Source organism: Hordeum vulgare, chromosome 2H, assembly GCF_904849725.1.
Source record: "Hordeum vulgare subsp. vulgare chromosome 2H, MorexV3_pseudomolecules_assembly, whole genome shotgun sequence".
Taxonomy (NCBI): domain Eukaryota; kingdom Viridiplantae; phylum Streptophyta; class Magnoliopsida; order Poales; family Poaceae; genus Hordeum; species Hordeum vulgare.
In genome coordinates, this window is record NC_058519.1 from 93,818,691 (window position 1) to 93,841,564 (window position 22,874).

A 22,874-nucleotide genomic window follows, 5' to 3' on the forward strand; every position below is an offset into this window, starting at 1 on the left:
GCATTGTCCCATGTGAGGAAATAAAAGAGGCCAAAGAAGCCCACAAAAAAAAGATGCCAAAGAGCCCACCAAATAAAATAAAATGAGCGAAAAAGAGAGAAGGGACAATGGTACCACTTTTTCCACACTTGTGCACATTAAGCACCATGATCTTCATGATTGAGAGTCTCTCGTTTTGTCACCACCATATAGCTAGTGGGAAATTTTTGTTATATAACTTGGCTTGTATATACCAATGATAGGCTTCCTCAAAATTGCCTTAGGTCTTCGTGAGCAAGCAAGTTGGATGCACACCCACTAGTTTTCTTTAAGAGATTTCACATACTCGTAGCTCTAGTGCATCATTTGTATGGCAATCCCTACTCATTCACATTGATATCTATTGATGAGCATCTCCACACCTCATTGATATGCCTAGTTAATGTGACTATCTTCTCCCTTTTTGTCTTGCAACCTCCACTACATTCCACAACATCTATAGTGCTATAACCATGGCTCACGCTCATGTACTGCGTGTGAGTTGAAAATGTTTGAGAAAGTAAAGGTGTAAAACAATTACTTGGCCAATACCGGAGTTGTGCATGATTTATATTCGTTGTGCAATGATGATAGAGCATAGCCAGACTATATGCTTTTGTAGGGATAACTTTCTTTTGGCCTTGTAATTTTGAAAGTTCATGATTACTTTGCTAGTTTGCTTGAATTATTATTGTTTCCACGTTAATAGAAAACTATTGTTTTGAATCTAATGGATCTGAACATTCACGTCACATAAGAGGAATTACAAAGGACACCTATGCTAGGTAGCATGAAAGCATCAAAAATTCATTCTTATCACTTCCCTACTCGAGGACGAGCAGGAGTTAAGCTTGGGGATGCTTGATACGTCTCAAACGTATCTATAATTTTTTATGGTTTCACGCTATTATCTTGTCTTCTTTGGTTGTTTTATCTACCTTTTATATCTTTTTTGGGACTAACTTATTAATTCAGTGCCAAGTGTCAGTTCCTGTTTTTTCCGTGTTTTTGACTCTTTTCAGATCTGATTTTGGAACGGAGTCCAAACGGAAGAAAAAACCCCGAAATGATTTTTTCCCGAACGGAAGAAGACTAGGGGGCTTTTGGGCCAAGCCAGGTGGGTTCCAGGGAGCCCACAAGCCCCCACTCCGCCACCAAGGGGGGAGGCGGCGGTGGGCAGGCTTGTGGCCTCCCTGGCCGCCCCTGACCTAGGTCTTTGGCCTATAAATTCCCAAATATTCCGCAAAAAATCAGGGGAGCCTCAAAAATACTTTTCCGCCGCCGCAAGTTTTCGTTTCCGCGAGATCTCATCTGGAGACCCTTCCCGGCACCCTGTCGGAGGGGACTTTGGAGTTGGAGGGCTTCTTCATCATCATCATCGCCCCTCCAATGACTCGTGAGTTGTTTACTTCACACCTACGGGTCCGTAGTTAGTAGCTAGATGGCTTCTTCTCTCTCTTGGATCTTCAATACAAAGTTCTCGATTATCTTCATGGAGATCTATCCGATGTAATCTTCTTTGGCAGTGTGTTTGTCGAGATAAGATGAATTGTGGATTTGTGATCAGATTATCTATGATATATATTTGAGGATTTGCTGATTTCTTATATGCATGATTTGATATCCTTGTATGTCTCTCCGAGTCTTAGGTTTTGTTTGGCCAACTAGATCTATGATTCTTGTAATGGGAGAAGTGCTTGGTTTTGGGTTCTACCATGTGGTGACCTTTCCCAGTGACAGTAGGGGCAGCAAGGCACACATCAAGTAGTTGCCATCAAGGGTAAAAAGATGGGGTTTTTATCATTGGTTTGAGATTATCCCTCTACATCATGTCATCTTGCTTAAGGCGTTACTCTGTTCTTAGGGACTTAATACACTAGATGCATGCTGGATAGCGGTCGACGTGTGGAGTAATAGTAGTAGATGCAGAAAGTATCGGTCTACTTGTTTCAGACGTGATGCCTATAGAAACAATCATGGCATAGATATCGTCACGACTTTGCATGGTTCTATCAATTGCTCGATAGTAATTTCTTCACCCACCGTCTACTTGCTTTCATGAGAGAAGCCACTAGTAAACACTAAGGCCCCCGGGTCTATTCACATCCATCGTTTACACCTACGCTTTTACTTTGCTTTGTTACTTTGTTGCTTTCAGTTCTCACTTGGCAAACAATCTATAAGGGATTGACAACCCCTTCATAGCATTGGGAGCAAGTTTTGTGTTTGTGCAGGATCTTGAGATACTCCTCCACTGGATTGATACCTTTGTTCTCAAACTGAGGGAAATACTTACCACCGCTACGCTACATCATCCTTTCCACTTCGAGGGAACACCAACGTAAGGCTCCAAGGCCACGGGGGAAATCCTTTGCATACTTGCCTAGGAAGTCCCTTAAGGCGTAGCCGCAGCTGAAGGATTCCTGGTGCCGTTGCTGAGGAGTATCAAGCAATACTCCTATTTCTGGCGCCGTTGGAAGGTTATTTGTTGCAGTAGCAGAAGCATTTCTGGCGTCGTTGCCAGGGAAGCTGAGCTGATATCAGCACTCCCTAGCAATAGCTAGACGAATGCTGATTTTGTGACAACAAACCTTCCCCTGTAATGGCACCAGAAGAATGCTACTAGCATTCCCCAACAGTGAAACTAGGAGAATGTTTTTGACGGCCCACGAGCGCGTGGGTTCGCAGCAGTTTTCGAGGGTAGAGTATTCAACCCAAATTTGTTGGTACGCCAGACAGGAGGTGAGAGAATACTCTCGAGTATTAGCAGCTGAATTTGTCAGATTCAACCACACCTGAAAGATTAGTATCTGCAAGCAAAGTAGTAACAGCAAAGTAGTATGATAACAACGGTGTCAGAAACAATCTATTGACAGCAGACTATTCCTAACGATTGTATCAATGGCGCCTAGTTGCCTCGTTGACCGAAGTTGTCAGTTCCCGTCAACGACCAGCGAATTAAGATTGTAGCAGGTAGCAGCAGTGTAACGAGCAATAACAGTGGCAAGGAACAGAAGTGGTGACAATAGTAGCAAGCGATAGTAGTAGCAACAGTAGCAGCAGAGCAAGACAAGTAACAGCAGTAGCAACAGTAGTAGCAGGAGCAGAGCATTCCGGGGTGGTTCCGGTTATTCTCATTCCGGGGTTGCCGGATCATAACACATAGTAGGTAACTACAACTTGCAAGATCGGATCTAAAACACACATATATTGGTGACAACATAATAATTTCAGATCTCAAATCATGGCGCTCGGGCCCTAGTGACAAGCATTAAGCATGGCAAAGTAGTAGCAACATCAATCTCACAACATAGTGGATACTAGGGATCAATCCCCATCAAAACTAACTCGATTACATGATAGATCTCATCCTACTCATCACCGCCCAGCGAGCCTACGAATAGATTACTCACGAACGACTAAGAGATTCATGGAATTGGAGAGGGAATAAGCTTGATGATGACGATGGCGACAATTTCCCCTCTCCGGAGCCCAGGACGGACTCCAGATCTGCCCTCCAGATGAAGAACAGGTGGTGGCGGCGACGTCTCTTTTTATTTTTTCTGGGACGAAAGGGATCTTATAGACCTGAGATTGGGGGCGGCAGAGCCGTGTGGGTCCCACAAGCCTGCCCACCGCCACCAGGGAGGTGGTGGCGGAGCCAAGGCTTGTGGCCCACTGGCCCACCCCCTGAGGTGGAACTTGGCGCAGATATTTTTTATATTTTCCAAAACTGCTCCCGGTAAATTTTCAGGACGTTTGGAGAACTTTGATTTCTGCACAAAAATAACACCAAGGCAATTCTGCTCAAAACAGCGTCAGTCTAGGTTAGTTCCATTCAAATCATGCAAATTAGAGTCCAAAACAAGGGCAAAAGAGTTTGGAAAAGTAGATACGATGGAGACGTATCAACTCCCCCAAGCTTAAAACCTTGCTTGTCCTCAAGCAACTCAGTTGACAAACTGAGAGAGAAAGAAAAACTTTGACAAACTCTGTTGGATCTTGTTGTTGCAACTATGTCTAACTCATAACCAGAATTTCAACAAGATCACAATTAACCACATAAGCAAATGACACAAACGTCTCACGGTAAACTAATATCAATGGCATAATCAGCTAACGAGAAAATAATAATGAGTTTCAAATACCAACACTTCAGTCAAAACAAGCATCAAGCAATATGAATAGGTGGTATCTCGCTAGCTCTTTTTGAGAGCGCAAAACATAAATGCAGAGCAATTTCAAAGATCAAGGGCTGACTAAACATTGTAATTCATAGCAACGAAGATCCATTCATAGTCATACTCAACATCAATCAAAAGCAAAGCATAAAATGACAGATGTGCTCTCTAATTGGTGCTTATATAAGAGCAGGATGACTCGACAGGAAAATAAATAGACAGGCCCTTCGCAGAGGGAAGCATTGATTTGCAGAGGTGCCAGAGCTCAGGCTTTGAAAACAGAGATAATAATTTTGGGTGGCATGCTTTCATTGTCAAAGCAATGACCAAGAGTTCTCAATATCTTCCATGCTACTCATGCTATAGGCGGTTCCCAAACAGAAAAGTAAATATTTAACTCCCCCACCACCAATCAATCACACTCCACGGCTAGCCGAATCCTCGGGTACCGTCCATACTAACATCAATCTGGGGGGAGTCTTGTTTTACAGTTATGTTTTCGATTTAAGTGTGGAACTGGGCATTCCAATTACCGACCCCTTTCTCGTGAATGACTATGAATAAACACGTGTCGAGGATAACACTCCTAGCATGGAAGATACCAATAGCCCCCTGTCACCACATGAGCGGTCCGGGCATGCAAAACAGATTACTTCTTGAAGGTTTAGAGAGTGGCACATGCAAATTTACTTGGAACGGCAGGTAGATACCACAAATAGGTAGGTATGGTGGACTCCCATGGAAAAACTTTTGGGTTTCTGGAAGTGGATGCACAAGCAGTATTCCGCTTAGTACTAGTGAAGGCTAGCAAAAGACTCGGAAGCGACCAACTAGAGAGCAACAACAATCATCAAGATGCAATGAGTTTGACTAACATTGAATGCAAGCATGAACATGATATAAATCACCATGAACACGAACATCATAGAGGCTATGTTGATTTTGTTTCAACTACATGCATGAACATGCGCCAAGTCAAGCCACTTGAAACATTCAAAGGAGAATACCATCCTATCATACTACATCATAGTCATCTCAAAATCTATGTTGGCATTCAAGACAAACCATTATAAGCTCTCAGCTAAATAAGCATGTCATCAGAAACTATGATCTCTAAGTTTTCATTGAAAACATGGTTCTCTCACAACAAAGCTAAATATGGGTCGACAAGCTAGTCATATTTACAAAAACAAAATAGATAGAGTTCATACCAGCTTTTCAGTCTCAGTCACTTCATCATATATCATCATTGTTGCCTTTCATTTGCACGATCGAACGATGAAAACGATAATAAGCGCATTAGACTAAGCTGAATCTACGGGCAAACACAAAGGAGAATACAAAGTAATATGGCTCTTTGAAAGCTAAACAGGTAAGCATGTAAGAACCACTAAACATTGTAACCAATATCTTCTACCTTGACCCAAAGAAAAAGAAACCTATTTACACGGGAAAGCTCCCAACAAGCAAAAGAAGAAAGAAAAATCTTTTTGGGTTTTCTCAAAAGGACACAAAACAAGAAAACAAGAAAATGAAAATAAACTAGCATGGATTATAAAGTGGCAAAGTGTAAACACCGGCTAATAAGGTGAAAGCATAAGCATGAATGTAAAGTCGGTGAGAACAGTACTCCCCCAAGCTTAGGCTTTTGGCCTAGCTTGGTCTACTCCCATGGTGGGAAATAACCAGCTCCAGGATACTACGGAGCAGACTGTGGATGCCACTGCTGTGTGAGCTCCTCTGGCTCCCACTGATAAACTGGCGTCTGGTACTCGACTGGCGGCTCGGGCACGGGCGCCTGTGGCTGGGCCAAGCCCCAATATGTGTAGATGTCCGCGGGCATAATAGTGTACATGCCTGCATGAAGATCAATCAAAGAAGGAGCAGACAAAGTAATAGTCTCTCCAGTACCCTAACTAAACACCAGGTTATAAATCATCCGTCTACTAGCATCTCTATCCAGAAAATCATGGCGAACCATGCTGTCATAATCTAGATATTTATCAGGGAGAAGCATCTCTCCTTCCTCTCCCAGTCTAGTGGGTATCTCAAAGTGTCTGGCAAGATGGGTAGCGTAGATACCTCCATAGACGACACCCTTGGAACGGTTCAAGTTCAACCGTTGAGTTACTATAGCGCCCAAGCTATAAGTCTTATCATTATAAAGGCCTTCACGCAAAACCGCAAGGTCTGGAGAACTAAGTGATATAGCCTCCCCACGACCAATCAAACATTTTCCCACAAATAATGAGAAGTACCGAAGCACAGGAAAATGTATGCTAGCAATTCTAGCGCAAGACACTCCTCTCTCCTCTCCAACAGCAATAGTACCAATGAAATCCTCCAAGTCCCGTGGACGAGGGTCACGGATATCCCCAACATAAGGTAATTTGCATACATTGCAAAAATCCTGTAGCGTCATGCACTGGGGGACATCGTATATCATGAACTCAACCATGGGAGGATTCTTCCTCGGATAAAAGTTGAAGCTTTGAACGAAAATATTGGTGAGGAGGAGGTATTGTGAGCACTTATGTTCAACGAACGCAGTAAGACCTGCGTTCTCCACCAAGTAATAAAAGTCTTCATAAAGACCGGTGGAGCGCAAAAATTCATCACTTGGCCACTCGCACGCTCGAACTTCTGTGACTCGAGGGACTACGTACTTGGGGTGGTTCTTCTCATCCTCCTTGGGGTTACGGCTTGAAGAGCCTCTCAAGAATCTCCTCATATTTTCCTTTTTCTAGCTCTGAAAAATTCTGAAATTTTTAGAGACTTCGAAAGAAAAGTGAATAAGGATTAACCCAACTTGTAGCAACTACTCCTACTAGTGCGTAGAGACCGTATCACACGCTAAAACTACTTGGGACCTGCTAAAATCAACTTTTGTAGCTCAAGAACAGGGTCACCAAGGTAGCAAGAATACGCGAAGGATAAAGCACTAGAGCAAAAACTAATTGGACCAATGGAGGAGTCACTTACCAAGGAGTAATTTCCCCAAAACTGTTCGGAGAATGGTGCTCTGAGCAAGGAGATCGAAAATCACAGCCAAATGAGCAAGAACACGGGTTTGAGCTGCGAAACAATTTTTTCTGGAGGTGGAAGAAGAGGCTGAGAGCTGGAATGAGTGGAGGGGGTGCCTGTGGGCCCCACAAGCTTGCACCCCACCACCAAGGGGTAGGTGGCAGTGGCATGGCTTCTGGCCCACTCGTCAGGCCCCAGGCCAGCTCTCAGGCCCAGAAATTTTCAAAAATTCCAGAAAAAATCATACTAAATTTTCAAGACCATCGGAGAACTTTTATTTTCGAGGTATTTTTCTCCGGGACGCTAAAACAGCAAACAGGAAAATCTAAACTAATTCTATCATTTTTCTTCTAAGCAACAGAAAATGAAGACTCAAAACAAAGGTATGTGACTCTTTGATTCATCCGTTTCATGGTCATTGAAAGAAATCCGTCAATGGGATTGATCAAGTCCTCATGACAAAACCTTCTCGAATCACAAGAGAGAACGGAGAATTTTTGAATAGCCACTAAGTCACCTCAATGGGGATATGTATCTCCCCAACAAGCAAATCATACTTCATCTTGACACGAGGAATAGGGCATTCAAAGGTCCCAATGAGAATTGATGAAGTCTTTTTGATAGCATTGATGCAATGTACTGGATATTGTTTCTTCGGAAAGTGAACTGTGTGCTCATTACCGTTGACATGGAAAGTGACATTGCCTTTGTTGCAATCTATAACAGCCCATGAAGTGTTTAAAAAGGGTCTTCCGAGGATGACAGCCATGGCATCGTCCTCGGGAATATCCAAGATAACAATGTCTGTTAAGATAGTGGTGTTAGCAACCACAACAGGCACATCCTCGCAAATACCGGTAGGGAAAGCAGTTGATTTGTCGGCCATTTGCAGAGAAATTTCAGTGGGTGTCAACTTATCCAATTCAAGTCTACGATAAAGAGAGAGCGGCATAACACTAACACCGGCTCCAAGGTCACATAAGGCAGTTCTTACGTAGTTTTCTTTAATGGAGCAAGGTATAGTGGGCACTCCGGGATCACCAAGTTTCTTAGGAGTTCCACCTTTAAGAGTTTAATTGGCAAGCATGGTGGAGATCTCAAGATCTGGTATCTTCCGTTTATTAGTCACGATATCTTTCGTGTACTTGCCATACGGAGACATCTTGAGCATATCTGTTAACCGCATCTGCAGAAAGATGGGTCTTATCATCTCAACGAAGCGCTCAAAATCCTCATCATCCTTTTTCTTGGATGGCTTACGAGGAAAGGGCATAGGTCTCTGAACCCATGGATCCCTTTCTTTACCATGCTTCCTAACAGCGAAGTCATTCTTATCGTACTTCTTAGGTTGTGGGTTATCAGGATTAACTGTAGGTTCAATCTCCACATCCTCATCATTTCTAGGTTGAGCATTATTATGAACATCACTGTCCATATTGTCACCAGGTTCATGTTCATCACCAGATTGTGTTTCTGCATCAGACGCAAAAATATCATTAGGTTCTTCAGGTGTGACAGTATTTGGTGAACTGGTGTGCAAGCTTCTATCATCCTTCTTCTTCTCCTTAGGATGACTAGGTGTATCAGCATTGATTCCTTGAGAATCTTGATCAATTCTCTTAGGATGACCTTCAGGATACAAAGGTTCCTGACTCATTTTGCCTCCTCTAGTAATGACTCTGACAGAGTTGTCATTTAATTCATTGAGCAGGTCATTCTGTGCTTTAAGTCCTTGTTCTACCTGAGTAGTAATTATATAGGCATGTTTACACAGAAGCTTCAGATCATTGACATTTCTGTCTACACAAGCACTTAAATGTCTAAGCATACGAGCACTCTGTTCCAAATGTCTGCTAACATAATCATTGAAGCTCTATTGTTTGGCAACAAAGTTGTCAAATTCATCAATGCATAGGCTAGCAGGTTTATCAAAAGGAATATCACTCTCATCAAACCTACGCAGAGAATTCACTTCTCCTACCTGTATCGGGTTATCGAGACCATGGATCTTTTCGATAGGTGGTAGATTTTTGACATCTTCAGATCTAATGCCTTTCTCTTGCACAGATTTCTTGGCTTCTTGCATATCTTCGGGACTGAGGAATAGAATACCTCTTTTCTTCGGAGTCGGCTTAGGAGGTGGTTCGGGAATAGTCCAAGCATTATCGTTGATCAAGATGTTATTCAGTTGAGTCTCAGCTTGTTCTACAGTTCGTTCCCTAAAAACACAACCGACACAACTATCTAAGTGGTCTCTAGAGGCATCGGTAAGTCCGTTATAGAGGATATCAAGTATCTCATTCTTCTTAAGAGGGTGATCAGGCAAAGCATTTTGTAACTGGACGAGCCTCCCCCAAGCTTGTGGAAGACTCTCTTCTTGGAGTTGGGCAAAGTTGTATATTTCCTGCAAGGCAGCTTGCTTCTTATGGGCAGGTAAATATTTCTCACAGAAGTAATAGACCATCTCCTGGGGACTACGCACACATCCAGTTGCAAGAGAGGTGAACCAGGCTTCAGCGTCATCCTTTAGAAAGAAAGGAAACAACTTAAGGATATAGTAGTGGCGGATCTTCTCCTCATTAGTGAAAAGGTTGGCTATTTCGTGTAGTTTGGCAAGATGGGCTATGACCGTCTCAGACTCATATCGTGAAAAGGATCAGATTCAACTAGAGAGATTATCTCAGGATCGACAGAGAATTCATAATCCTTACCGATGATAAAGATAGGTGAAGTGGCAAATTTTGGGTCATATTTCATCCTAGCTTCCCGAGATTTTTCCTTCCACTTGAGAAGTAATTTCTCAGCGTCATAGGCATCCTTACACGCAAGGAAATCCTCAGTTGTCTCTCCCTCCATAACATAACCCTCAGGTATATCAGGCAATTCATATCTAGGAGAGCTAGATCTAACATGAGGAAAAGTAGGTTCTATCTCAATAGTATCGGTAGTTTCAAAAGCATCACGAGCATTGGCAGTAACTCTAGCAATATGAGCATAAAGGAACACCCCTAGTGGAACATCAGGCAAAGTAGCATCTCTAGCACTATCAAGCATAGCATCATCAGGAAAAATAGCATCTCTAGCATCATCAGGCAAAGCAGTATCAAGCATAGCATCTCTAGCAGTATCAAGCATAACATCATCAGGCATAGTATCAAGCATAGCATCTCTAGCAGTATCAGGCATAGGCGACATATCAAGATTTCTAGCAGGAGGTGATGTCACAAACTTACTCATAACAGAAGGTGAATCAAGTGCAGAGCTAAATGGCAATTCCTTACCTCCCCTCGTAGTTGAGGGCAAGACTTTGGTCTTCGGATCCTTCAGATTCTTCATAGTGATCAGTAGATATAAATCCCAAGTGACTCAGAGAATATAGCAATACCTCCCCGGCAACGGCGCCAGAAAAATGCTGACTGGCACTCTCTGGCAATAGCTAGACGAATGTTGATTTTCTGACAACAAACCTTCCCCTGCAACGGCACCAGAAGAATGCTACTAGCACTCGCCAGCAATGAAACTAGAAGAATGTTGTTGACAGCCCACCAGCGCGTGGGTTCGCAACAGTTTTCGAGGGTAGAGTATTCAACCCAAATTTGTTGGTACGCCACACAGGAGGTGAGAGAATACGCTCGAGTATTAGCAGCTGAATTTGTCAGATTCAACCACACCCGACAGATTAGTATCTGCAAGCAAAGTAGTATGATAAAAACGGTGTCAGAAACGATCTATTGACAGCACACTTTTCCTAACGATTGTATCAATGGCGCCTAGTTGCCTCGTTGACGGAAGTTGTCAGTTCCCGTCAACGACCAGTGAATTAAGATTGTAGCAGGTAGCAGCAGTGTAACGAGCAATAACAGTGGCAAGGAACAGAAGTAGTGACAACAGTAGCAAGCGACAGTAGTAGCAACAGTAGCAGCAGAGCAAGACAAGTAACAGCAGTAGCAACAGTAGTAGCAGCAGCAGAGCAAGACAAGTAACATCAGTAGTAGGACAAACTCGTAGGCAATGGGTCGGTGATTTGTTCGGATGATATTCATCATGCAACAGCTATAACACGGAGAGATATGTGGCTAGCTCCCGTTCGTCAATGTGATGTAGGCATGCATTCCGTGTGTCGTCATACGTGCTTAGGGAAAAGAACTTGCATGACATCTATTGTCCATCCCTTCCGTGGCAGCGGGGTCCAAAAGGAAACTATGGGATATTAAGGTTCTCCTTTTAATAAAGAACCAGACCAACACATTAGCACTTGGTGAACACATGAACTCCTCAAACTATGGCATCACCGGGAGTGGTTCCGGTTATTCTCACTCCGGGGTTGCCGGATCATAACACATAGTAGGTAACTACAACTTGCAAGATCGGATCTAAAACACACATATATTGGTGACAAAATAATAATTTCAGATCTGAAATCATGGCACTCGGGCCCTAGTGACAAGCATTAAGCATGGAAAAGTAGTAGCAACATCAATCTCAGAACATAGTGGATACTAGGGATCAATCCCCATCAAAACTAACTTGATTACATGATAGATCTCATCCTACTCATCACCGTCCAGCGAGCCTACGAATAGATTACTCACGAACGACGAAGAGTTTCATGGAATTGGAGAGGGAAGAAAGTTGATGATGACGATGGCGACGATTTCCCCTCTCCGGAGCCCAAGACGGACTCCAGATCGGCCCTCCAGATGAAGAACAGGTGGTGGTGGCGCCTCCGTATCATAAACGCAGCGAAAACTTCTCTTTTTATTTTTTCTGGGACGAAAGGGATCTGATAGACCTGAGATTGGGGGCGGCAGAGCCGTGTGGGCCCCACAAGCCTGCCCACCGCCACCAGGGGGTGGTGGCGGAGCCAGGGCTTGTGGCCCACTGGCCCACCCCCTGAGGTGGAACTTGGCGCAGATATTTTTTATATTTTTCAAAACTGCTCCCCGTAAATTTTCAGGACGTTTGGAGAACTTTGATTTCTGCACAAAAATAACACCAAGGCAATTCTGCTGGAAACAGTGTTAGTCCAGGTTAGTTCCATTCAAATCATGCAAATTAGAGTCCAAAACAAGGGCAAAAGAGTTTGGAAAAGTAGATACGCTGGAGACATATCACGCACCAGGAATCCTTCTGCTACGGTTATGCCTTAAGGGACTTCCTAGGCAAATATGCCAAGGATTTCCCCCGTGGCCTTGGAGCCTTGCGTTGCTGTTCCCTCGAAGCGGAAAGGGTGATGTAGCGCAGCGGTGGTAAGTATTTCCCTCAGTTTGAGAACCAAGGTATCGATCCAGTGAAGGAGCATCACAAGTACCTGCACAAACACAAAAAGCCTGCTCCCAACGCTATGAAGGGGTTGTCAATCCCTTATAGATTGTTCGCCAAGTGAGAACTGAAAGAAACAAAGTAACAAAGCAAAGTGAAAGCGAAAGTGGAAACGATAGATGTGAATAGACCCGGGGGCCGTAGTGTTTACTAGTGGCTTCTCTCATGAAAGCAAGTAGACGGTGGGTGAACAAATTACTGTCGAGCAATTGACAGAACCACGCAAAGTCGTGACGTCATATATGGCAATGATTATATCTATAGGCATCACGTCCAAAACAAGTAGACCGATACTTTCTGCATCTACTACTATTACTCCACACGTCGACCGCTATCCAGCATGCATCTAGTGTATTAAGTCCAAAAGAACATAGTAACGCCTTAAGCAAGATGACATGATGTAGATGGACAATCTCATATCTACGACAAAGCCCACCTTGTTACCCTTGATGGCAGCTACATGATGTGTGCCTTGCTGCCCCTACTGTCATTGGGAAAGGTCACCACACGGTAAGAACACAAAACAAAGCACTTCTCCCATTGCAAGAATCATAGATCTAGTTGGCCAAACAAAACCCAAGACTCGGAGAGACTTACAAGGATATCAAATCATGCATATAAGAAATCAGCAAAGACTCAAATATATATCATAGATAATCTGATCACAAATCCACAATTCATCGGATATCGACAAACACACCGCCAAAGAGGATTACATCGGAGAGATCTCCATGAAGATCATGGAGAACTTTGTATTGAAGATCCAAGAGAGAGAAGAAGCCATCTAGCTACTAACTACGGACCTGTAAGTCTGAAGTGAACTATTTACGAGTCATTGGAGGGGCGATGATGTTGATGTAGAAGCCCTCCAACTCCAAAGTCCCCTCAGGCAGTGCACCGGGAAGGGTCCCCAGATGAGATATCACGGAAACGGAAGCTTGCGGCGGCGGAAAAGTATTTTCATGGATCCCTTGATTTTTTTTCATGTATTTTAGGGAATATATAGGCGAAGGAGTTAGGTCAGGGGGCGCCAGGGAGGCCACAAGCCTGCTGGCCGCTGCCCCCTGGTGGCGGATAGGGGGCTTGTGTGCCCCTTGTAGCCCTCCTGGCTTGGCCCTCAAGCCCCCTGATCTTCTTCCGTTCGGGAAAAAATTATTTTGGGGATTTTATTCCGTTTGGACTCCATTCCAAAATCAGGTCTGAAAGGAGCCAAAAACACAGAAAAACAGGAACTGGCACTTGGGACTGAATTAATAAGTTAGTCCCAAAAAAGATATAAAAGGTACATAAAACATTCAAAGAGGACAAGATAACAGCATGAAACCATCGAAAATTATAGATACGTTTGAGACGTATCAATAACCCGATAGAGGTAGTAGAAGTAAATTCTCTGCGTAGGTTTGACGATAGTGATATTCCTTTTGATAAACCTGCTAGCTTATACCTGGATGAATTTGATAACTTTGTTGCCAAACAACAGAGTTTCAATGATTATGTTTGCAGACAATTGGAAAAGAATGCTCGTATGCTTAGTCATTTAAGTGCTTGTGTGGATAGAAATGTCAATGATCTTAAACTTATGAGTAAACATGCCTCTATGGTTACTACTCAGGTAGAACAAGTACTTAAAGCTCAGAATGACTTGCTCTATGAGTTGAATGACAATTCCGTCAGAGTCATTACTACAGGCGGTAGAATGACCCAGGAACCTCTGTATCGTGAGGATCATCCGAAGAGAGTTGAACAAGATTCTCAAGGAGTTAGCACTGATGCACCTAGTCATCCTAGAAAGAAGAAGAAAGATGATAGGAACCTCCATGCTAGCAAGCCTGTTGCTGCTACACCTGAGAGTCCAAATGATGCCTCTGTCTCTGATGCTGAAACACAATGTGATGATGAACATGAGCCTAATGATAATATCAATAGTGATGTTCATGAAGATGCTCAACCTAGCAATGAAAAGGATGTGGAGATTGAACCTACTGATCTTGATAACCCACAACCTAAGAATAGAAGATACGATAAGAATGACTTCGCTGCTAGGAAGCATGGTAAAGAAAGGGAACCATGGGTTCAGAAACCTATGCCCTTTCCTCCCAAACCATCCAAGAAAAAGGATGATGAGGATTTTGAGCGTTTCGCTGAAATGATCAGACCTGTCTTTATGCAGATGCGTTTGACTGATATGCTCAAGATGTCTCCGTATGCTAAGTACATGAAAGATATTGTGACTAATAAGAGGAGGATACCTGATCTTGAGATCTCCGCCGTGCTCGCTAATTACACTTTCAAGGGTGGAACTCCGAAGAAACTAGGTGATCCCGGTGTGCCCACTATACCTTGCTCCATTAAAGGCAACTACGTTAGAACTGTGTTATGCGACCTTGGAGCCGGTGTTAGTGTTATGCCTCTCTCTCTCTTTATCGTAGACTTTAACTGGGTAAGTTGACACCCACTAAAATCTCTCTACAAATGGCCGACAAATCAACTGCTTTCCCTACCGACATTTGCGAGGATGTGCCTGTTGTGGTTGCTAACACCACTATCTTAACAGACTTTGATATCTTGGATATTCCCGAGGACGATGCCATGGCTGTCATCCTCGGAAGACCCTTTTTAAACACTGCAGGGGCTTTTATAGATTGCAACAAAGGCAATGTCACTTTCCATGTCAACGGTAATGAGCATATGATGCACTTTCCGAAGAAACAATATCGAGTACACTGCATCAATGCTATCGAAAAGACTTCATCAATTCTTATTGAGAGCTTTGAATGCCCTATTCCTCGTGTCAAGATGAAGTATGACTTGCTGGTTGGGGAGATACACATCCCCATTGAGGTGACCTAGTGACTATTCGAAAATTCTCCGTCTTCTTTTGCGATTCGAGAAAGTTTTATTGAGGGGATCTGATCAACCCCATTGATGGATTTATTTCGATGACCATGAGATGGATGAATCGAGGAGTCACAAACCTCTGTTCCAAGCTTTCACCTTTGGTTGTTTAGAAGAAAAAATGATAGGTTTAGTTTAGTTTTCCCTCTTTTCTGTTTTAGCGTCCGGTGGAAAAATATCCCGAAAATAAAAGTTCTCCGAACACTGTGAAAATCAAGTATGATTTTTTCTGGAATATTTGAAAAATACTGGGACAAAGAGTATGTCTGGCGGCCACACCAGTGGGCCACAAGCCCTAGGGGCGCGGGCACCCCCCTGGCCGCACCACCCAGGCTTGTAGGGCCCATAGGCACCCCCTCCACTCATTCTTGCTCCCATCTAGTTCTCCTACCTCCAGAAAAAATCGTTTCGCAGCTCAAACCCGTGTTCTTGCTCCTCTTGCTGGGATTTTCGATCTCTTTGCTCAAATCACCGTTCTCCGAACTGTTTTTGGGGAAATTACTCCTTGGTAAGTGACTCCTCCATTGGTCCAATTAGTTTTTGCTCTAGTCCCTTATACTCCACGTATTTTTTCTACCTTGGTGACCATGTTCTTGAGCTTTGCATGCTAATTCTAGCTGGTCCCAAGTAGTTTTGATGCTTAATATGGTCTCTAGGCACTTGTTGGAGTAGTTGCTACAATTTTCGTTGAGCCTTATTCACCTTCCCCTAGAATCACTAAAAATTTCAGAATTTTTCAGAGATAGAAAAGGGGAAAGATGAGGAGGTTCTTAAGAGGCTCGTCAAGCCATGACCCCAAGGATGATGGGAGTGAGAAGAAGCCCAAGTATCTGGTCCCTCGAGTCATAGAAGTTCGAGCGTGCAAGTGGACAAGCGACGTGTTCTTACGCGCCGCTGGAATTTATGAGGACTTTTATCACTTGGTGGAGATAAGTGTTCGCAATACCTCCTCCTCACTAATATCTTCGTACAAAGCTTTAACTTCTATCCGAGGAAGAATCCTCCTACGGTTGAGTTTAGACTTTATAATATCCCCCAGCGCATGTCACTCCAGGATTTTTGCAATGTTTGCAAATTACCTTACGTTGGGGATATTCGTGAACCTCGTCCACGGGACTTGGAAGCTTTCATCGGTACAATTGTTGTAGGAGAGGAGAGATGAGTTTCTTGCGCTAGAGCTGCTAGCATACATTTTCCCGTGATTCGGTACTTCTCACTATTTGTGGGAAAATGTTTGATTGGCCGCGGGAAAGCTGGGTCACTTAGTTCCCCAGATCTTGCGGTCTTGCACGAAGCCCTTTATAACGATACAACTTATAGCTTGGGCGCTATAGTGACTCAACGGTTGAATCTGAACCGTTCTAAGCATGTTGTCTATGGAGGTATCTACGCTACTCGTCTTGCTAGACAATTTGAGATACCTATTAGACTAGAGGAAGAAGAAGAGGTTCTTCTTCCCGAGAGATATCTAGATTACGATAGCATGGTTCGCCATGACTTTCTTGATAGAGATATAGGTGGAAGGATGATTTATAACCTGGTATTTAGTCAGGGTACTCGTGAGACTATTACTTTGCCTGCTCCTTCTTTGTTCAATCTTCATGCATGCAGGTACATTATTATGCCCTCGGACATCTACGCATATTGGGGCTTGGCCCAACCACACGTGCCCGTGCCCGAGCCGTCAGTCGAGTACCACACGCCAGTTTGTCAGCGGAAGCCAGAGGAGCTCACACAGCAGTGGCATCCTCAGTCCACTCTGGAGTACCCTGGAGCTGGTTATTTCCCTCCTTGGCAGTAGACCAAGTTAGGCCAAAAGCCTAAGCTTGGGGGAGTACGTGTTTTCACCGACTTTACATTCTTCCTTATGCTTTCACTTTGTTAGCCGGTGTTCACACTTTGCCACTGTATCATCCATGCTAGTTTATTTTATTTTTCTCGTTTTCTTTTCGTGTGTCTGTCTAGTTTGAGAAAACCCAAAAAGATTTTCTTTTCTTCTTTTGATTGTTGGGAGCTTTCCCGTGTAGATAGTTTTCTTTTTCTTTGGGTCAAGGTAGAAGATATTGGTTACACTGTTTACTGGCTCCTGCATGCATACCTGTTTAGCTTTCAAAGAGCCATATTACTTTGTATTCTCCTTTGTGTTTGCCTGCAGATTCCAGCTTTAGTCCAATGCACGAGCACTCTTATTATTGTTCACATCGTTCAGTCGTGCAAGTGAAAGGCAATAATGACGATATATGATGAAGTGACTGAGCCTGGAAAAGTTGGTATGAACTCGATCTATTTTGTTTTTGTAAATATGACTAGCTCATCATGCCTGATTCAGCTTTGTTGTGAGAGAAACATGTTTGCAATGACAACTTAGAGATCATAGTTTCTTATGCCATCCTTACTTAGCTAGGAGCTTATAATGGTCTGTCTTGGTTGCTCACATGAATGTTGAGATGACTATGATGTAGTATGATAGGATGGTATCCTTCTTTGAATGTTTCAAGTGGCTTGACTTGGCGCATGTTCACGCATGTAGTTGAAACAAAATCAACATAGCCTCTATGATGTTCATGTTCATGGTTATTTATGTCCTACTCATGCTTGCACTCAATGTTAGTTACTCTCAATGCATTTTGATGACTGTTGTCGCTCTCTAGTTGGTCGCTTACCAGTCTTTTGCTAGCCTTCACTTGTACTAAGCGGGAATACTGCTTGTGCATCCACCTCCCATAAACCCAAAGTTGTTCCATATGAGTCCACCATACCTATCTATGTGCGGTATCTACCTGCCGTTCCAAGTAAATTTGCATGTGCCACTCTCTAAACCTTCAAGAAATAATCTGTTTTGCATGCCCAAACCGCTCATGTGGTGACAGGAGGCTATTGGTATCTTCCATGCTAGGTGTCTTATCCTGGATATATGTTTATTCACTATCATTCACGAGAAAGGGGCCGGTAATTGGAATTCCCAGTTCCATGCTCAAATCGAAAAGATAATTGCAAACAAAACTCCCCCAGGATTGTTGTTGGTATGGACGGTACCCGAAGAATCGACTAGTGATACGTCTCCGTCGTATCTATAATTTTTTATTCTTTCATGCCAATATTCTACAACTTTCATATACTTTTGGCAACTTTTTATACTATTTTTGGGACTAACATATTGATCCAGTGCCCAGTGCCAGTTCCTGTTTGTTGCATGTTTTTGTTTCGCAGAATATCCATACCAAACGAAGTCCAAACGTAATAAAAACTTACGGGGATTTTTTTTGGAGTATTTATGATTTTTGGGAAGAAGAATCAACGCGGGGCGATGCACGGAGTGCCCACAAGCCCTGTCGTCGCGGCTAGGGGTTGGGCCCGTGGAGTGTCAGGCTTGTGGCCACTCCTTAACGCGGTTGGAACCCTTCTTTCGCGGCAAGTCAGATAATATCCGGAAGAAAATCGTGTTAAAATTTCAGCCTAATCAGAGTTACGGATCTCCGGGAATTTAAGAAACGGTGAAACACAGAATCTGGGAGCGCAGAAACAGAAGGACACAGAGAGAGAGAGATCCAATCTCGGAGGGGCTCTCGCCCCTCTACCATCATGGAGACCATGGACCAGAGGGGAAACCCTTCTCCCATCTAGGAAGGAGGTCAAGGAAGAAGAAGAAGGAGGGGGCTCTCTCCCCCTCTCTCCCGGCGGCGCCGGAACGCCGCCCGGGACATCATCGTGTGACGGCAATCTACACCAACACCTCCGTCATCTTCACCAACATCTCCATCATCTTCCCCCATCTATATTCAGCGGTTCACTCTCCCGCAACCCGCTGTAACCTCTACTTGAACATGGTGCTTTATGCTACATCTTATTATCCAATGATGTGTTGCTATCCTATGATGTGTGAGTAGATTATCGTTGTCCTATCGGTGATTGATGAATTGCTATGATTGGTTTAATTTGCTTGTGGTTATGTTGCTGTCCTTTGGTGCCCATCATATGATCGCGCGCGTGGATCACACCATAGGGTTAGTTGTATGTTGATAGGACTATGTATTGGCAGGCTAGAGTGACAGAAGCTTCAAACCTATCATAGAAATTGATGCATATGGGATTGACGGGGGACCAATATATCTTATTGCTATGGTTGGGTTTTACCTTAATGAACGTTAGTAGTTGCGGACGCTTTCTAATAGTTCCAATCATAAGTGCATTGAATTCCAAGTAAGGGATGACATGCTAGCAGAGGCCTCTCCCACATGATACTTGCTATGATCTAGTAATGTAGTCAATTGCTTAGGGACAATTCCGCAACTCCTACCACCACTTTTCCACACTCGTTAGACACTCGTAGTTGTTTCTTTATCTAACCAGCCCCTAGTTTTATTTACGTGTTCTTTACTTTCTTGCAAGCCTATCCTATCACTCCTACAAAGTACTTCTAGTTTCATACTTGTTCTAGGTAAAGCGAACGTAAAGTGTGCGTAGAGTTGTATTGGTGGTCGATAGAACTTGAGGGAATATTTGTCCTACCTTTAGCTCCTCGTTGGGTTCGACACTCTTACTTATCGAGAAAGGCTACAATTGATCCCCTATACTTGTGGGTTATCAAGACCTTTTTCTGGCTCCGTTGCCGGGGAGCAATAGCGTGGGGTGAATATCCTCATGTGTGCTTATTTGCTTTATCACTAAGTAGATTTATTTGCTGTTCTAAGTTGTTCTATATCTTTAGTTATGGATATGGAACACGAAATACCAAAAACATTAGGTGTACTTGCTACTCATGGAGATGGGGAACCTCCTAAAACCCTCGAGGCTCGTTATGTGAAAAATATTATGCACTTCTTTAATAATCCTGAGAAAGCCCCATTCAATTATATAATGGGATACACGTTGGATCAACGTGAATACTTTAGGGATTATCGCTTGACTCAAAAAGGGAAACTTCTATGGGATCAAATCCATTTGTTGAAATGGTATGCTTGGGAACTATGCAAGAGATATGGTGTTACTTGTTGCTCTAGGATGAAGGCTCCACACCTTCCCTTTTCTTGTGAATTTAATGATCATAGAACCTTGGCTTCTTATGCTAATGGTATATATGATTACTATGATGTGGATTGAATAGAAGAGTTTGTTGCTTTTATGGGTGCTTATGAAATTGAGGCTTTGTTTAAAAGGTGTGATGATAACGATGATGCTCCTTACCGATCTAAAAATTTGGCTATGCTTCGTTATTGTTATACTAATTATGAATATAATGCCCATATTGAACGATTTAAGGAGAAATCCTATGCTGCCCAAGAAGAGACTATTATTTTGCAGGAAACTATGGAAGAAGAAAATGCTGAAATTGTGAGCTCATTAGATGAAAAAGATGAAGAGGAGAGCGAAGAACAAAAGGAGGAAGAGCGGACTAGCTACCCATGTCCACCTTCTAATGAGAGTAACTCTTCTACTCATACATTATTTAATTTCCCTTCGTTCTTACCGAAGGATGAATGCTATGATCCCTTGGATTCGTTTGAAATATCCCTTTTTGATGAACTTGATGCTTGCTATGCTTGTGGCCATGATGCCAATATGAATGATGCTTATGAAGATGAGCTAGCTATGGTTCCTTACATTACACATGATGATTTTGATGAATATAATATGCATGTGCTTGCTGGTCCTACTTGCAATTATTATGAGAGAGGAACTACATCGCCACCTCTCTATGTTTCCAATACGATAAAATTGCAAGAAACTACTTATGCTATGTATTGGCCTTTACTTGATGTGCATGAATTGTTCTTTTATGACATGTCAATGCATAGGAAGAGAGTTAGACTTCGTAATTGCATGATATATGTTACCTTGTGCTCACTACTAAATTTCAAATCATCACTAATTAAAATTGGCTTTGATATACCTTGGGATCCGGGTGGATCCATTACTTGAGCACTTTATGCCTAGCTTAATGGCTTTAAAGAAAGCGTTGCCTGGGAGACAATCCGGAAGTTTTAGAGAGTCATTTATTTCTGTTGAGTGATTTTATTTAGTTTAAAAACAAAAAAAAATATAGAGGGGAACTTAAAACTTTTTCAAAAAGAGAAGTGATTGAAAGGTGATGCATTGTGGAAGTGAGGGTCGACCTTGAACACTTGTGTTCAAGCTCATGGAAACAATGTAGAATTTTTCATGGAAGTTTATCACAAAAATAATTATCCCCTTGTACAATTCCTTTGTTTTAAAAAAAATAATGTGCCAAGTAAATCCTTTACGATTAGTTTGGGTGATAGTTGTTTGATCACGCTGAGAAAAGACAGAAACTTTCTGCTCACGAAATTATTTTTCATTTTTATTCTGGAAGAGATTTGAGTTCATTCTTTTTTCTTCTGATTTACATGAAAATTTTCCAGACGTTCGTAATTTTCAGATTTTTTGAGATATCAGAAGTATACGGAATATACAAATTGCTACAGACTGTTCTGTTTTGACAGATTCTGTTTTCTATGCATTGTTCTCTTATTTTGATGAATCTATGGGTAGTATCATGGGTATGAACCATGGTGAAGTTGGATTACAGTAGATATAGTGCTAATATGAATTTAGAATGAGTTCACAACAGTACTTGAAGTGGTGATTTATTTTGTTATACTAACGGATCTCACGAAGTTTTCTTGAGTTTTGTGTGATTGAAGTTTTCAAGTTTTGGGTGAGAGCATGATGGATGTAGGAATAAGGAGAGGTAAGAGCCTAAGCTTGGGGATGCCCGAGGCACCCCAAGGTAATATTCAAGGAAGACTCAAGCGTCTAAGCTTGGGGATGCCCTGGAAGGCATCCCCTCTTTCGTCTATAATCTATCGGTAATTTTACTCGGAGCTATATTTTTATTCTTCACATGATATGTGTTTTGCTTGGAGTGTCTTTTGTGTCTATTTTTTCCTTTTTCTTTTATGCATCGTGCTGGTATGATATAGACCTTGGTTGGCTTTATAGAATGCTTCTTGTGCTTCACTTATATCTTTTGAAGTTTGGATTGCCTGTTTCCCTACACATAGAAAACCGCCATTTGTAGAATGCTCTTTTGCTTCACTTATATTTGTTAGAGCGGGGCATATCTTTTGTAGAAAGAATTAAACTCTCATGCTTCACTTATACCTATTTAGAGAGTTAACAGGAGTTGGCCATTCACATGGTTAGTCATAAAATCCTACATAAAACTTGTAGATCACTGAATATGATATTTTTGATTCCTTGCAATAGTTTTGCGACATGAATATGTGATATTAGAGTCATGCTAGTGAGTAATTGTGTATTTGTAGAAATACTTGTGTTAAGGTTTGTGATTCCCGTAGCATGCACGTATGATGAACCGTTATGTGATGAAGTCGGAGCATGATTTATTTATTGATTGTCCTCCTTTGTGTGGAGGTCGGGATTGCGCGATGGTTAACTCCTACCAACCTTTCC